Genomic DNA, 19309 nt, shown 5'->3' with positions numbered 1-19309 from the left:
TTTGGGGTGGGACAATGTAACTCTTTGTCTCCCCTGAGGCCGCTGCCACAATAAACTATTGCATTTGCATGAAGTCAGTGAACAGCTACAGGAGATAGAAGGCCTAAAGGATCCATTGTTTTGTCTGCTACAAGGCTGTAAGAGAATTCTTGATGAGAATAAGGAAGCATAGAACAGGCAATAAGGAGGATATTACTCAATTTTTTTTGTGTGTGCAGATATTTTTCATATAATGTCATTAATATCTGGGTAAATAAATTTGAAATTAATACATCCTTTTCATAATCAGTCTTCTCACAAAAGAACATAGTGTTAGCCTCTTCATGTTCTACTGTAAGTCAGCAGCTTTGAAATAAGGCACTAATGGATTTTATTTTTGAGGAATTTTCCTCTTTAATTCTGAATGACTACATTCCAATCATTAGATACATTCACAACATGATAATGTAATCAAACATTAAAAATGGTCACTGCAAACATAGCATAATCTTTATGTCAGGAATGTTTGACAAAAAAAAAAGGAAAACCACTTGTGAAAGGACTTGCAAAGGAGGAAAATTCCTTGTGAAACCAGTATTCATTTTCAGGGCTAAAAAACTCTTCACAATACTAATATAATCTGTAAATATTAACCTAGCTAAAAGCAAAGGAATTAGCAGAATAGTGTTATTTGATCAATATTTACAGCATTGTATTTTATTTCCATTGGGCTTGAATAACAAAATGCTATGTATTCACTAAAATATGCTACACATCATTGAAGCTTAATATAAAGGGTCATGAAAAACTTACTTGACCAGGAGGAAGCCAGTAATATGATCTTAGCCAGATCAATCATTTCTTGCATTGTGGTAGCACTTGATAGTTCCTGTAGCCATTATTTTCTGGAAGCTTTCCAAACTGTGGACAAACTCAGTCTCTGAAATCAGAAGGGTAAAGCATTAAATAAATTAAGATGGCATTAAATAAACAGAACAAATGGAAGTATGACAATTGAGAAGGTAAAAAGCCCTAAAAAGTTTGGGTTCATAGATTAATAAGGTGTTCAGTTCATCATTCTGAATAAGAACTATTTTGCTTTCATCTTTCTAGATTATGAAATTAATAAGAAAGAGTTCTTGTGGCTTTTATCCCAGTTTCATTTCATACTTTGCCAAGGAAGCCCAAAAGGGACAACGAAGGTGAACAGACATGTCTCAGAGAAGTTAGCCCTTGTTGTGACATCCAGGAGACCTCCAAGCAGACAAATGCTCTGTCAACCTCAGGAAACTACCAAGCACTGCTTGGGAAACATCAGCCTGTGTACTTAATTCTGGGCTTTTAAATTTCACTGTCTTTCAGCAGCTGAAAGAAAGAGCTGACAGCAAGCTGCCTTGAAACAAATATTGTTCTCATCTTCCATGCAAAACCCTCCTGCATATTTGGTTCTAAGAGAAAAGCACAAACAAGGAATTTTACATCATATAGATTTCTAGTGCTAAAACCAGAGATAAACTGTTGCACAGCAGTGATATGGACTCTGGATTCAGAGTATGAGTATATTTTTTCCAATGTTGAAACATGGATGAAATCATCCTGTGACAGAATGTACTTAAACACTGCTCTCACTTGCAACGGAAGAGACAGGGCAGGGACTTTCATTGCAGGCAAGCCCAGTTCCCTCTAGACCCACAATCTTCCAGGGCAGAGTTTATTTCCCAGACTACATCCCTTATGGCAGATGCTGGATCATATCCTAGCAAAGAGGGGTTTTACAGGTAGCTTCTGAATAATCATTTGCATAAAGTGCATTTCAACTCTCATTTCTAACAAGTAAAAGGTTTAGTTGTGTAACCCTGTATTCCACATTTAAGTTCACATATCCTTCAGCTCCCATGAGGTTTTTAAGTGATAAATGTCAAAAACCGACTGTGAACATCCAAGGAAACCAAGCAGACAAAACTATATACAATCTTACATAAAATGTCACTTATGTCACTTATTCCTCGAGAATGAATCAGTAAAATAATTCCTTAAATGATCATAATTTCTTTTCAAATGTAGACCTCCTTTTAATAAGTATTCTGAATTATTTTAGATTACTAAACTGTTATTTTGATTGATCAAGAATTATGATGATACTTCATGATTGTTTTAACAATCTGATCCCCCATTGCTACTAGCTTTAATCAGAAATCACACATAATGCTAATTATCGATGTGGGATTTTAGAGATCAAATTTCAACAGAGCAACTGAAATAAGAATTCTGAAAGATCTCAGATGCCCTGAGATCTTACTGACGCAGACAGAGCTCAGATCTGAAATGTCATGCACAATTACCCCAGAGACCTTGTCTCTGAATCTCCAAATAACTCCAGCACTATACACGCTCTCTCTGTCCTGTTGACAGCTTTCAAGACTTGATTTCAAGGGAGTAGAAAATTCATCCTTCAGAAGTAGTGAGTAAGATAAGAGTCACAACTTCACACAGCAGGGGAAAAAAAATAAAGCCCCACCATCTATTTTCACAAATTAAGCACCAGCATGAAAACTATTAGGAAACAAACAGAAACAGAATGCTTCATTATGCAGGCTAACTAAAGATTTCCAGACTACTTTTTATTCAACACATTGACTGAGACCTCAGGATAGAACATTCCTCTTATTGACAATAGAGATGCCTGAAAACCAGATTTGTAGCCGTGTACCTCAGTTGCTACTCATCTTCTAAATTGTAGTTATACTTACAATTGCACACAAGTAAGTTTCATTTGTATTTTGGATTATTCTTTTCAGAGATCTTGGCTGTGTTAAGTACTATAACCTCAGTGGTCTCTTGCACCCATCTATCACTGGTTATCATTTATCTTTAAGTAAGTTTCTGTGTGATTAAATTGGAACTTGACTCCGGTTCTCCTGAAGTGAAACATGGAAAAATCACTTGTATGTACTTTGTATTTAGACATAACTCTTTGTACTCTGAATTCCATGTCCAATGGGTATACAAAGACAAATAACATTCACTATACGATTCTTAATGGATTATGATGGATATTAAATGAAAAAACTTACTCTTGGTTATCAAATTCTATTGAACTGGCATAAAAATTCTATATGAGTTTCCACCGGACAGAAAAACATATCAAAAGTAGAAGCAGAGGTATAGTTAGAAAGAGATTGCTGGTTTCTGCTCAGTAAAGCATAAACTCAGGGTCATTTATATTCATAAAGCACTGTCATAGTCCTAAGGAATAGGGAAAAGAAAAAGTCAAAAGTAGTATCTCTATGGCATCATTTTCCAGAGAGCCAGAAAGTGTATTCATTAGAAAAGGTTACAATTTTGTTTGTCAAGATGGATATCATAACATTAACACATTAACTGCTCTTTGGTAGAATGACTTAAATCAATTTCTCATCTCCAAAGAACTTTGTCTCAGATCATTCTTCATGAGTACAAAACAATACTTTTCAGGAAGATTTGATATCTTCCAATTTCATGATACAAAATTTGGGAAACAAAAATTAGTTCATTGGAAAATATAAATTAGGATGGCAGGCGAGAATGCATGTAAACACATACATATCAGCATTTATTTGATCTGGTATAAATTTTCTCATAGAAGAAAATATAATGCATGCTTTCCAATAAACACAAGCTTATTCACCATGGAGAGCGATTGTACTCCATGCTATATTTCTCCATAGTCATGGCTTTTTTGCTTCCTATTGACTTATCACATTTTTGGCAGTTATCTGGCTTAATTCTGACTAGACGGTTTCAGAGAAAGACAATTTGCATAGGTTACAAATTTCAGCTGTGCCAGTTTCTAATTTTTAAGTTGCTTTATATTGTTTATTTGCTTCATATTTCCTTTACAAAAAACATAAAATCAACAAAGAATTACTGTTACTCATATTGAAATCCCTCCCCCCCAGAAAAAATTATTTATGCATCTGAACAATATTCCATCTGCTGATTTTTGCTTCTGGTACACAATTATCATCAGCAAGAAGCCATAAATGCCATTTGATTTTTGAATCGGATTTAGGTATATTTTCAGACTATAGGACAGCTGGTATATACACTTAGTCTGAACACCTGTCATGGGCAAAAAAAACTAGAGGATTTTTTGCTTAATTTATTCATTGCCAGTTACACCATCTTCTGATTAATAATTCAGGTACTGGGAAAAAACCTCAACATAGAATTATGGAATACAATACTTGGAGCTGGAAGCGTTAAGGTCACCTAGCCCTAACCCCAGCAGCGAAAAGGGTCATCTCACCAGGTTGCTCAGAGCACTGTCCAATCTGACCTTGAATGTTTCCAGGCATGGAGCCTCTACCACCCTTTTGGACAACCTGTTCCAGTGTCTCATCACCCTCAGCGTAAAAAAATCCTCCTTATATTCAGTTCAAATCTGCCCTCATTAGTTTAAAACCATTACCCCTTTCCCTATTGCAGCAGACCTTGCTAAAGCTTGTTCGAAACTTTCTCATAGGACCTGTTTAAGTACTGAAAGGCTTCAATATGTTAACCCCAGAATGTTCTGTTCCCTAAGCTGGACAACTCCAACTCTCTCAGCCTTTCATTATGGGAGATCTATTCCAGCCCTCTGATAACTACTGTGGATCTCCACTGGACCCATTCCAACACATCTTCCCTGTGCTGCAGACCCCAGAGCTGGAACTCTGCTCCTAGTGAAGTCACATCAAAATGGAGTAGAGTGGAAGAGTCACGTCCCATGGACCTGCAGGCCACGCAGCTTTCAATACAGATGAGGATAGGGCTGGTCCTCTGGGCTGACACACATGTAAAAAACCTTATTTTTTATCTTTTGTATTCCTTGCCAAGTTCAGCTCCATCTGTGCCTTGGTCTTCCTGAGCCCTTCCACATAACCAGGCAGTGTCCCTATACTGTTCCTTGAGGACGCCTGTCCCTGATTCCTGTGCATGTGCATTTTTTCCTTGCCCTTTGGTTTGTCCAGCATGTCAGTCTTGTCCTCCATTCCTGATTCCTGGGGATCGAGAGCTCTTGCACTCTGTGGAAAGCATTCTTAAAGACCTACAAGCTCTGGTGTGCTCCCCTATCCCTGAGGACAGGTTCTCAGGGTGTTCTACTGACTAATTCCTTGAACAGTTGGGAGTTTGCTTTCTGTCTGCAGGACCTCAACAACTTCCCCTGGGGATAGTGAACCTGCAAGACACTGCCTGTCACAGTCACAGGCATTAAGGCAACCCGGGGGAGAAAATTAATCAAAAACTTAGTTAATCTAATTGAGCCTGGAAAAACAGTTTGAATATTGATTTCTAGCCCCTTGACCTTTTCGAAATAACATAATTGGCCCTCAGGAAGGAAAAGTTACACAGTGCTGATGTAAATAAATATATTTATTAGGTCTTGACAGATTATGTTCAATAGTCTCTTAATTCTATAAACTAATTTTCATGGCAAGGAGTATCCAGATTATCCTCAGAGTTATTAAGCTAACTTATAAAATGTATATTCAATTGAGACAAGCAAAGTATAAATATTTTTAAATTCAAATTTTAACCTATGTTCCAGCCTACATGTCTGAAATCTTTCTAAGATACTTTTACTAGAGAATATAAAATCTTAAAAATATTCTTTAAAAATAATTATAGACCTATTATATAAATAAAGGCAAAATAAAAAATCAAGTTATTGATGTTACTGAATATAATTTACCATTAGCAAAAAACTAATATCTGTGTATCTGAGTACTTATTTCATCATGGTTGCACTATTAGAAGCAGTAGTAGTGTTTAGAATAATTTATTCTGTAATAGTAAAAGTTAAATGTATCACCTTCCATACAGAAATATGGATTCCAATCTGTTATTTATATTTGATAACTTCTGGTCAAGTGTCAGCTAGTGGATTTTCTGCCTCAAGGCCAGGCATTTGTGACATCATCATGTTATATCTCCACAGAAGTCAGAGCCACGAGTGATATGGACTTGTACCTTCCTTCAAGTGAATGTAATACTGCTCATTCATTCCAATTTCAAAATCTCATTTAATAAAAATCTAATCATAAACTTGCCATATAACAATATTTCTCCAGAGACACTGCTTTAAACCAGCAGCTCTTTGATACATCAAATGACAGTCACATCACATTTTCTTTTCCCCATTCAGTCATTGAGATATTACTCTGAGGAAAAAAAAAGTGTGATATAGATTTATTTATTTTAAGATTTGTCACATCTGAATAAAAGCCACTCATCCTCCATAAAAATACATCTTGCTACAACTAGAACATAAATAGCTTTATTCATTTGGAAAAAACCTTACTTTACCTTACAATCATTCACACCAACAACATAAGAATTACTTACTGTACATTACTCTTCAGTGGAGAACCATCTAGAAGCAGATTCAGACCTCAGAACCCAGACAAGACAAGTTCAAAATGAATCACCTGAACACTTGATCAGGACTTATACATGGCAACAAGTGATACCTATAATGGCAGAACTAAAATTTTGGCCTGTTGGCTACTGTAGTGCTAGAAATATTTAGAAAAATTTGGCCTGAGGAGGCAACAGAATTATTTGATATAATCATTAAAGGATACAGGACTGATTCTTAAGTAGCACAGCTACACAGCTTTTACACCCTTGTGAAGGTGGTGGATACTACCATGGCTTTCCTATATAGTTCAGGGTATAAGCAGCAATAATTGCAGTCACGAAAAATCAACCCTGTTGTGACAAGGAGTTTTGTTACAAGCAAGCATTTAACTACTGATCACTCAAGGTATTTTGCTGGTTACAAAATTAAAACACTAGGCAAATCATTAATCAAGTCCATATGTTTTTCCCAAGGGGAAAAAAAGGACCCAAGGCATTACTAGAGACTTTATCTACATTTTTAGGCTCAAGGCACATTTTCACTTCCTTTTTGTATTTTCAAATGTTGCTACTATAATTCAAATAGTAATTCAATTAAGTCTTAGTGAAAACATCAGGGTTTGTCCTACCCCAAAGACGACTGGAGTAGTTGGTGGCAGAACACTGTCACCCGACAGCTAAACAAGACTTTGAGGTTTTCAGAGCCTGTTCTTTATCAAAATACTTTCCAGGATTACATTTATTTGATAGGTGAAAGCAGTACTATTATTAGACCTCTCCATCAGGTGTCAGACAAAGAGAAATCTACATAAGCCCCACCTGAGGGGATACAAACACCAGAACAGCCAGTGTCAATGCAGTGAGCAAACTGGCTACTGACAGCCTTACAGACATCTGCGTTTCCCCTGGGACATAACATATCAGCTGCTCTCAGATCTAAGAAAAAGTACAATCCCTATCCACTTCTTCCAATGGAAAAAGAAATAGAGTCATGAAGATTTCTAGTCATTACTCCAGGCATGGTCAGAGGTTAAAGAGACCATGGCCCCAGTTCTGTCATGTATATGTATATACATCTCAGCATAAACATTGTACCTGGTTTTGACAGCAAAAATAGTTTATTTAAATAAAGTTTAGGAAACTACTTATTACTATATGAATTTTGCTCTGACTGTACAGTGCTAACAGATGGATAATTGTTTACAAAAGGCTTTAAAATAGTCAGAAAGTAAGCTTTGAATATTTCACTGCTTTGCAAGGAACTTCTTATACGTACATCATAATATTGTGAAGAGATTAGTCTAAATTATATGGTAGGTGACTCATTTCAAATTCAGAATGGGGTAGAGGGGGAGCAAAGGCCTTGTTAACTGGCCACAAATGGAAATGCTACATAAGGCAAATGAATTAAGTGAACAGCTCTGCTCCATTTCTAAAATAGAGGCTGCAGGCTCAAACAGAGCAAAGAATGGAATCGCATTCTGGATAATCTCAGAATCTGAAAATATGTGAAGGGATTTGGAGTTGAAAAAAGCTGCACATAAAGCAAAAGGGCTTTGTTAGCTGCTATTATTGTACATTCAGCAATAAGGGGCTGGGGCAGAATTCACCACAATTTATTATTAGATAGAAAATAAATTTTAAGAATCATTGGGTTATACCATAAGAAGTTTTTCACATTTCTCGTTTCCTAGTTACTAGAACTAATATTAGCTGCACGTGAATATCAAATGTAATTCTATTTCAAGTATCTTTTTCTTAATAGAATATCCCAAATTCCATCTGCCCTATAAACAGTTCTGTTAAAGGCAGTTGTTTCAAATACCAGCATACCAAACCATATCTCTACTGCAGAGGAGACAGAAAAGAAGTATGAGGAGAGAATTTATAAGCTCCAAATATAGACTGGCAATCCCCTCCTCATTCTTCCATTGTATGCCACTGATTTAAATATCTGCTTTCTAATTCAATCCTCAGTATCCTCCCCACAAGTATTTTTATACAAATTGTGAAATGAGAATAAAAGTGCTTAGGATTACATTTGTCTATTCAAATTCATACAGAATTCAAATGTTAGCACTACTTAGTTCACATTATATGAGCCCGATTTTATTGCAGTTTTTAAATGCTACAGAAGGAATACAATTGGACTATAGGGTGAAACTGAAAATTATCTTCCAGGTCCAAACAGTGCCAGATTTTATGATTATATCACCTATGCCTTTCCACTGTCATATGTGTTGGAGAAGAATGGTGTGTATTAGAGTGAGAAAGGAATCTTCCCTAATCTGGCTTTTCTAGGGATATCACATGAGCACACAGCAATTTAGAGCAGCACAGAAACTGATCTAGGTCAGTGAATTCACCACATTTGAAAACTGTATCCACAAGGAGACCTATAACAGGATCCTGTGAAGTCCCTTGGTGTTTTGACATAATGGAATATCAGTACAGCACCTAAAAGAGAAATTTCTCAGAGAACCTGTTAAATCTTGTCTAAAGGTACACTGTAGGGTAGAAGAATGTTTCTAATAAGGGAAGCGGTAAAACTAAAAAGGAATGAAAGCTTGCCTGTGGGAAAGTGAGACTAAGAAAACACAGTGATTTTTTTTTTTCTTTTTTTAATTATCCTATATGTTGCAGTAATGAGAAAGAGTCAGTCCATTACAGATCCTTGTCATTGAGAGGCACTAAAAATGCTTCATCTGGACTCCTTTTCAGTAAACCTTTGGCTTTCACATCGTTGCCTTACATCTGTGATTTCCAAATCATTATATTATTGCCAAGCTATTGTACACATTTCAGGATGCCAGCCAAATTCTAATAATGGCATCATTAAGAGAGAGATATTGCAATGGTAAATGCTGTATTACTTTGCTCATTTTGGCAATCAGTGATGTCAGTAATATCCTGTTCCTTAGGAGGCCTAATTAAATTCTTTCATTGAAATAATCAACATTCGTGTTCCCAACCACTTTGCAACTACAGTAATTCTTTGTCTGCCAGCTGTGAGAATTTCCTATCCTACCCTCTCACATCAGCAAACCAAAGGGAAAAAGTTCATTTCACACTTATATAATATAGTCATGATTAAGGTAGGAAACAGACATATTTTGCTTGTAATAATAAAGCTTAAGTAACAAACTAAGCTTAGAATAAACTCAAGTAAAAAAAATAGTCTATTAAATTCAGTCTTAATAAAGTATTTTCAGGAACCACTACCTTTTAATTAGTAGATCAAACAGCTAATCCAGTCATTAATGTAGGGAGAATATGATCAATCATCATTTGGATCTAAAGCAACCAAAACCATAAAACAGTATAATTTAATTGTATCAAAAGTCATTTGCAGATTTATGTGTGAGTAGGACTCTGGATCATAAATTCTAAAATATGAAAGTGCCCTAAACCATGGCAGAAAAAGATATTAAAAACAAAGACACATACCATCTGAAAAATAAACTAGAGGGAAATGTACTGCTGTGCACTTTTGACCCTTTTCTACCAGTGTTACACAGCATAATGGTTTGAATCTAGAGCTAATAATTATTTTCTCCATAATGCAGAGCCTCGTGTCTGAACTTTAGTCTGAATCCACTGCCAAGGAGCGCTATTAGCTCACTGTGGAAATCCAGATAAATTTTCTGTCTAAGCAGAACTCAAGATGCCAAAAAAATGCTACGTAGGAAATGTGAAGGAGGAGTGTGAGCACCCTTCTCTGTCTGGGATCCACAGTTTAGAATTATTTTCTGAAGTAAGAGGACCTATTCAAAAGATCCCTTTAAAGAGAGATTCATGCTTTTCTTTGTACACAGCTGGGAGAGTATAGATAAAAGCCTCCTTCTTCAAAGCCCCACACAGGAAAGGTTCGAAGCCCCACAGGAGAATACTTGAAGCTGCCTTGGACCCCATCAATGAATGCTTTGGTACTGTGGAGAAAAGAATGCAGGATTCTACATGCAGAAAACCCCCAGAATCATCAAACATTTAAACTGTAAAGACCCCTGGTAGTGCAACCTCCTGCTCAAAAAAACCTAATATAATTTCTGCAATACTTGATCTAACTTCATATTCACTCAGCGCTTTGCCCAGACAAGTTTTGAAGATGTCCAGCCTATTACACTGCTTGATCATCCACAATGAGAAGACTTTTCTTTCTTTACGTCCAGTTCTCTGTTTCTTGTCCTTTTGTCATGGACCTCTGAGGAGAGTCTAATGTTTTCTTGTCCATAATTGTCCATCAGGTGTTGGAAGGCTCGATTTGGAGAGCTTAAATCTATGTGTCCTATTTAGAAAAGTATTCAAATGCTCAGTTCAACATTATTTTAGATGCACAGAAAGAAAGCTCAACGCAGGAATGGTCAGAATTTTTCCATACGCTAGAAAGGATATTTTTTTTTAAAAAGCTTTTATTTCCTTTTGATTCACAAAGCAGAATAATATCTTTCTTGCTTTTTGTAGGGTTACTTATCAATAGGAAGGCATTTCATAAATAGTTAATTGGAGAATGTCATATGTATAACTGAAACACTCTGAACTGGATTTGCTGACAGCATGGTAAATGGTGCCAAAGCTGGGAAACTTGGAATAATATTGTTGGCATGCACAAGTAATAAAAATTTTAAATTTGGTTTTCACATTTTAGAGTATCTATAATTACTAGTCCATGGGATCCACTAGCAGAAATTCATGAAGCAAGTAAAACCATTCAACATTTTGCATATTTGTGGAAAGGCTGTGCAATGTTCAGCTGCTGCTAGCAATTCTAAGTCCTGCAAATTGCAGGCTTTACAGTAGGCTAGTAAATTGAAAGATAAAAACAACTTCAGCAATTTCTTCAAATTCAGAAAGATGATTCACTGTCAGGAACCATTTTTTCCTGGTTATTCCCTGTTACCTGAGAAACTATCTGTGTATAAACATTTGACTGAAAAACAGTTTAGTAATTAAGCCTGAAAGAAAATCTAAATGCCTATATCTGATGTTTTCATAAGCTGAAAGTGAAATTTCTACAAATCCTTCATGGAGCCACTGCATTCAACACATTAGCTCATTGTGACAGATTTCATGATGGTACCCACTAAATCTGAAGTTAAGGCTTCTTCTCTACTCAAACCTGTCCTAGTTCAATTAAAGGCGTGATTTCAACTCCATAGGACCAGAAATGTGATAATTTTGCCTTTTCTAATTTAATTCACACTTCACTGGCATTTTTTAGGTAATTTTCATCTCAGGTTATATCAACATACATCAAGATTGCACTGAGTGCAACCTCATGGATGGACAACTCAAATTTTAACCATCTGTAACTACACTTATAAAACTTCAGTGTGTTACACACTAACAGGACTGGTAGCTGGAGCAAAAAAAAAAAAGACACTACTTAAATTAGATAGCCAACTGTGAAATTCTGTATGTCTAAAAAAGAGGCTGTGGAGAAGTTAGCATAAAACCAGACCAGCATTGCCTAAATAGAATAACAAAGACTTCCATCTTGTACCATCTGAACCTTATTTTCACAGCTCCTTGAACATTCTTTCACTGTTCTATTTTTCATTCTACAGGCTGTGTCAAATATTAAACATATTAATCCTCCTACTCTTTGGTATTGCACAGATTTTGTAGCTGAAGTACTTAATTAGGCTTTGATTTGCAGTGTCTACTTAGTAGCAGAAGCAACAAGCTGTAGTAACAAGCTGTAGTGCAGAACTACCAGATTTAAGGAGGCGAGAGGCATAATAATTTAAATTACTCATACATATTTTTGGATCCTAGAAACATAATCATTTACAAAAAAGATATTCTAGGCAAATCACCCCAAAAAATTATAATGCAACTGAAGTTTTAGAAATGAAGCTTAAAATTCTTGTCTAAAAATCCAGATTTGGAAATAATTTTAAAAATCTGTATTACAAAAACCTGAGAAAACAAGCATAATTTCTTCAAGTGTTTTCTTCATAATAAATATAGTAGATGCAAAAGCAGGGCTGGGATGAACAGACAGATTATTACACTAGATAATTGAGAGTATTAACTAAATAGAAGATTTTTGAAACATTACAAGTGTGCACACATTGTCATTATAAGAATTTCTTCATCTTCCAAACTGAGGATCAAGGAATCCTGGATCTGGCCTGAGATCATCTCAAACACTGAGGAATGAGGATAGGGATAATTTTGCCTTGTTCTAGTCTCCAGCTATTGGAGCAGGATCAAATCCTCACAAAGATTTTCATTCGTTGTAACACATTTTTGAACTACATTCCAGTAGTTTTGCTCAGTTCCTCCTTGAACTGCTAAATCCATTGATTTAAGGAGTCAACATTGCCAGCACAACAGTTACTTTTTCTCTGCATCATAAAAAAAGATAAAAGAGACAATCTGAATTATAAAATTCTTCAACTATTGAGTTCACTTCTATTTCAGCTAAGTAAACATAGCCAGATTTTAAACTGCCTTTGGGTTAAAGTGTTTCTCCCTGTACCACCACTTGTGACCTTCAGCTGACCTCTCCATAGTCTTTCAATATCTTTTCTGAGTAAGAATCACAACTTCATTGCTGAGATCAGATTGTTGATTTATTGGTATAGCAGCACTGTAGTGTATTCCTTACTATTCCCCATCCAATACTTTATTACCAGAACATCTTGTTTTGATTTTGTACAACTGCTGCTCTTTAAACCAGACTTTTTATCCAGCTATACTCCAAAAGAGGCAGGCCTACTTCCTGAGTTATTACAGGTAATTTGGAATCCTGTATGGCAACTAAAAAGCCTATATAACAGTTCTGGATACATTAAATACATCTTTTCTCCACTCTAGAATGACAGGAAATAAATATTGCTTTCAGATGTCCTACAGGCCATAAATATCAAGCCAAACATGTCATACAGAAAACAATTCAAAGCATAAAGAAAATATAAGAGATGGATTTACTGGGACTGAAGCACTCTGACCTATCAACTAGGACAAAAAAGCATATGAACTTTTCCTTTCAAAGAATTTAGTTCATGCAGAGATGAAGCCACATTGGGGAATAAAAAAATCAGCTCCATTTCAGAAGAAGAATGTCTACCTAGGTTGCAGAAACTGGAAATGTAGGTAGCTGAAACTTGATGCACCACAGGCACCAAAGTGTCATCTCATTTCAGCCCATGTTAGCAATGGATTTGGATTTCATGGTAATGTATCTAATATTATTCTGACATGACCCATTGCTCTGTGAGCTGTGAGCTTCCTAGAGTTTTGAGTCTCTAAGTAAGAAGTGATGTAGAAACACTTGAAGAGATCAAAAAGCTGCCGAAATCATCTCTGAGAGTTTGTGGAGGTGGGAGAGAGGCAGTGGAGGGCAATCTGACTGCGATGTAGGTGGGAAGGAGATGAGTATTTCCAACAACCTGAAAACAAACTGTTCTTGGTGGTGCCAAACAGTGTAACAAGAAACAGTGCTTGCAAACCACAGCACGGGAAATTCAGATGGGACACAAGGAAAGATTTTCACTGGAAGGATCAAACCCTGGAAAATGGTGCCTGTACACCTTGTGAAACATCCATTCTTGGATGCTTGGAAGAGTCTGCTCAACAAAGCTGATATGGTTGAGAGATGTCCCTGTGCATAGCAGGGGTTTGGACTGTGTATCTTTAGAAGTCTCTTCTAATGATTCTGTGTTTCTATGGATCCAAATATGTTTTTTCTTCATTCAGAAAAAAGTCCTAAATTTACCTTTTCCTGTCCTTACTCATTTAGAAACACATCTTCCTTACAGAGTTCAGATTTAAGCCAATAATCTTTGTAATGCAACAAATGGGATTGAAATGTCTTCCCACAGTCCTCTACAGTACTGCACAATTCCTGCAGTCATAACAAGAATAAGTTAACATTTACTTACTGCCTCAGACACCAGCAATAGCATTATTGTAGCAAGAGAGGAGCTCAGATACACTTTGCAGACAACTCTGGGAAGATGTCACTATATTCTTAACAAAACCTATTACAACCAGGAGGATTTACCTACAGTAAGTTGGAAAAAAATCCTTTCAGCAAGTTTGAAATAGACACGCTCACTGTTAAATGAGGTAAAGAGACAGCAAAAATCAGTTCCTGCTTCAGACATGATTCAAGCTGCCTGGGCAATACATTTCTCATAATGTTCTCTGGTTAGAATTAACTGCCTTTAGATTCTGTCATAAATGGTTCAATTAGAGCCACCAAAGTTTTTGATCCTTCACCTACTCTCATGCATTTGACATCACATTATGTTAATGCCTCTTACAACCAAGCTGATGTCTGAACTATGTGCAAACAGAAAGATTTGTCCATTTGCCCCCCAAGGACACCATGTTCATCAGAGGAAGAAGCATATCTGGATGTCACAGTGCTCCCTTTCAGTTTATTGTCTGAATGCAAACAGGAATATGGTGTCAATCTATGCTACACTGAGAAATTCTTGAGAAAACACAGTCTTTCTCATTATTGTGAACCCATTCCTGTCATTATTTTTTAATTTTATCACTCTTACTAATTCTGGTAAGGACATTAGGGACTCACAGAGCGGGGGAAGATGATGTGTTATTAGAAAAACAAGTCTGCCCTGCCATATTAGTGCACCTGAAAGAAGTAATACTAACATGCAGAGCAATCAGAGACAGACTGTGCCACTGATCAGCTTCAACTGAGGGCTTTGCAGTTACTCAGCAACTGAATTACTGAGAATTCTCTGCCCAGAATAATGACCCAATTCCTTATAATATCATAATATGAATGTTCAGCTCTCGCTTTGTTGTCTCTGGCAAGATGCTACAGAAAGAGAAGTAAATAAAAGGTTATGTAATCAGGTAACCATGTAATACTGTATTGCCATTGATACAGACCATATGTTTCATGCAGAATTACAAGGCTTCAGGACTCAGGCTTGTCAGGCTTGCTCTGTCTGAACTTTTCTTGTCCTGCCTCTCTTTTTTTTTACCTAGTTTAGATATGGCAACAATTTCTTGTATTAACCACAAGTCTACAGCTAATTTATTTTACTTTTGTTTATCTTTGTATAGTGTAACTTTATATCCTTTCATTTACAAATCAATAATATGCAGTTATCCTATGGAAAATGGGATATTTACAACTCTAACATGATCAAGTAGTGCAGAGAAAAGCAGGCCTGTTACAACAAAAGTCCTTGAGCAGTGAAGACAGGATGCAGTGAAGAGGGCCACAAGTGCAGGATGTTGAAGGAGAGAGCACAGGCTGGCACTGGAAGTCCCTTGACTATAAAAAACCTTACATACAATCAGTTAGAGACATATAGACCTGAAGCTGGACAGCACTCATTTTAAGGAGTAACAAAAAACAGAGCCTAACATAAGGAAAATCACCATACATTGTAAATTCAAGTGTAAGGGAGAACTGCAGACCAATGAAGACAAATGAGAGGCTTAAAAACATGTTAGAAAACATATAAAAATCACTCCCGGTCAAACCTAGAAAAAACAAAAAGAAACTATCTACACAAACATGTTCCTAAATGCAAAATATCAAGATGCTGACAGTTCACTGTAAGGCCCCACCAGTAGCATCAGCATGAAACCATCAGGCTCATTAGCCAGACCATCAGTAGAGACATGAGGCTAACACATGAAATGGGCTAGGAACTAGGAATTGTACATGTAACAAGTTTACCTGTGTTATCAGTATTACTTTCTTTTCCTATTAGAACTACACATAGAATTTCTTTCAATAGACTGTTAAATTTTCACTCAAGATAACAATAAATTCTTGACTATATATGAAGGAGATGTTTCTACTGTGCCTACAAACAAGAATTTGAGCGTAGTGATGTAGAAATGGGCAGAAAAAAAGCTCTCTGCTAAAAATGAAAGAAAACCTCAACTACAACTTTCTGGAGTAGGAATACTCTAATTTCCATCAATAGTTGAATATACACAGATTACCTCAGCCAGCTAATTTAAAATCCAGACAATGTTAATACTTACAATTAAGATGATCTATGACAACAGAACTTAAAATGTAGCATGATATAGACAGAAGGCAGGTCAGAATGTTCTGTTTATATTTTGATAGAAACAAACATCTTGGAAGGATTTGGTGATATCAAAGCATATTACATTTAAGTCTGGCTACTAAAATAATTGCATTTTGTACATAACCTCTAATATTCATTGACAGGATAGATGTAGGATCACTTAATAAGATTCTAAGAAAGTGCTGGAGGTTTAAAACAATAAGCACATCTTAGGAAGGATAAAATGGACTGAAAACAGAGATTGTATTCCTCCTGCCAAATAGCAGATTTTCATCTGAAATGGCACTGAGCCACTGACTTCCATCAGGGGGTGATCTGTTACAGGCATATCAACTCACATACTGCAGGGCATGAAACAATCTCTAGTGGTGTGTGAGGACAATCCCCATTTCTGTTATTCTCTGCTATTACTTGTTTGCTTGCCTGTTCATCACTGTTCAAGACACCACTCTAAACTACAGAGAAAACTCGTCTGATTCCATAGAGCAATGAGAAAACATCCAAACACCATCCTGAAGACCTAGAAAAAATTCTGTGGTTTTGATTTTTAAAACCACTGTAGATCAGTGACACCCAGTGCATATGTTCTTGCAGCACAAAAAAATCACTCCTCAAATTTGAGTTACCACATAACTCATTGTCCTTTTCATGCTGAAAAACTGCCTCAGGAAAAATAATAATTTAACACATAACCATTGATAGAAAAAGGTATTTAAAGAAGATGCTGAAAAGAGAGAAATTTATACAATCTTTACTTGAGCCATAAATATATTTTCTGTAGTTTTATGTAACTGTTTGATGAATTTATCATTACTTAATTAAGAAAATAGCTTCCTTCATGTTATTACTACATGGTGACCTAGATGCTGTAATTATTTTAGGGTTCATTCAAACTACACCTGATAACAAGGAGAGGAACACACAAAAGTAAGTAGCCTGTCTGATATCAGTTAGAAGAATCAGTATGTGTATAAGCAAGGTACAGATGACAGAAATAAGATTTTTATAGAAATCTGCTAATGCACAGAGCTCAGCCTGTCAGTGAGAAAAAATTATCCCTATCCTATAATTAAACCGGATGTGTTATATACAAATTGTGGTCAAAAGTACAGTACAATGTCTGTCCTTAGCCGTATTTTCTGGTGTTTTCTGGTAAAATCTTGGATATTAGCCTAGCAGAAGGTGTCCTTTAGCAAAGGAAGACAAGAACTTCTTTTTCATAACATTTCTCTGGTTAAATATGCTTCAACTTTCAGAAGCCAACTACCTGTTTTTCCAGATGTAGATTTTCCACTTGTGATATTTCTATGCCACAAATTTGGGTCCAGAGATAATCCAATGCTGCTTCCTAGAACAAAGGCAATGGAGATGTCAAGTTTCTGAAGATGGATTTGATAGTTCTGAGGAAAAGAAAGCATGCTTCCACTAGTTGCTACTCAATTTCATAACAAGAAAAAACAATGGACCACACACTGAACCCTAGAAAAACACAGCAGTTTGTCAAAATGCTCTTTCAATAATGGGTGAACATTTTTGCCTTTAAGTTGACAACTCCTCCTTGCTGTCTGTAAAGCAAAGCTTTCTGTAACCTCTTGGTCTAATTTGATCACAGCTCAAAGACAGGCACTTAACCAAGCACTTGGTAACCTAAAATGCTATTTACACACTCAGGAGAGCAGCTCAGGAAAACTTTCTGAACTTGTTTAGACATTGAGGACACCTTGGGAATCTAGTTTCAGGCTTTTACAGAGCATCAATAGGAGAAAATAATGGTCTTTCAACAAGGTATGATTGCTTGTCTGTCATTTTGCAAGAGTCTACTTGTTCAAGTGCTTTAGCAGCAAGGTGGGGATGCCATTACTGACATTCCCATGTTGGTCCTCTCTCAGCCACCACAGCTGCTTCCTCTGCTGCCTCCCTGCATTTCCCACTGCTCACTCAAATCTTCTATTTATAACAGAACAAGGCATATGATTTTGTATGGAGTGTTAAGATAAGCCAGTTTTGTGCCCAAATAACATTGATAATAACACAATCCTGAGATAAAGCCATCATCTTCTATTTATTCACAACCTCAAATTTACACAGGGGTACTGGAATTCATCCCCAGCTTTTGACAGAAATGGCAACAAAGTCAATTAATTTCTCTCTACACAGAAAAGAAGGCAGAATCTGATGCTTAGTTTTCCAAGCTTCATTTCTAAAATTCTGCCTTCCATCCACAAGGAGCAATTTGAGTAAGTGGTTTCTCTGTAGGCAGTCTTCAATAGCCTTGTCAGGAAGCAAAACCAAAACAAACAAATGAGGCAAACAATACAATGAGAAATAATGGCTAATAAACAGGGAAGTGCAGCAATCTAATCCTATTACAATTTTCTATTTTTATATGCTTGGGACAAAATCCAGAAGTGATGTGAATCATTCAGGACTGAAATTAATTCTTGCTAAATCTTTGTCTAAATCTCTCAGTGAATCAGAGTCAACTGGGAGGGGTAGGAGAATCTATCTAGTTGAATATTCACCTCCCTGTTCTAATTTTTATATAGTTGGGTTTCTGACATGTAAATTCTAAAATTTAAATTCTAAATTTAGAATTTAAAAATTCTAAATGTGCACATATATAGATATATATATGTATATACATAAGTTCATATCAACATATATACACACACACAGACAACACAATGCATTTGTTTCAAAAGCCAGATTATTGTTTTACTGCCCCTAATCACAGGAATACCTAATGTATACAATGAGCATATAGTCAAGGAAGAAAGAAGTGATGTTGAGCAGTTAGCAACAGTGGCATTGTTTTTTTGCAATGCACACAGGTTTCACTGAGAAAAGCAGCAGAATTAAGATGTTCCTCACACTTGGTCTGGCCTGCACTTAAATGATTTCCCCATTGTGGG

General features: G+C 36.3%; 1 long non-coding RNA gene across 1 annotated transcript in view; it reads right to left on the bottom strand.

The window, feature by feature from the left end:
* The window catches only part of LOC117243864, an 87320-nt gene extending 69574 nt beyond the window's left edge, over positions 1-17746 (bottom strand). Inside the window, exons 1-2 of the long non-coding RNA XR_004495792.1 lie at positions 17665-17746; positions 793-919 (exon numbers count right to left, since the gene is read on the bottom strand). This is a non-coding gene — a long non-coding RNA (uncharacterized LOC117243864). The remainder of the gene's footprint in view (positions 1-792; positions 920-17664) is intronic.
* Between the last annotated feature and the right edge of the window lie 1563 nt (positions 17747-19309).

The sequence above is a fragment of the Parus major genome, chromosome 2 (assembly GCF_001522545.3).
Source record: "Parus major isolate Abel chromosome 2, Parus_major1.1, whole genome shotgun sequence".
NCBI lineage: Eukaryota > Metazoa > Chordata > Aves > Passeriformes > Paridae > Parus > Parus major.
This window is presented reverse-complemented; position numbering and strand designations above follow the sequence as displayed.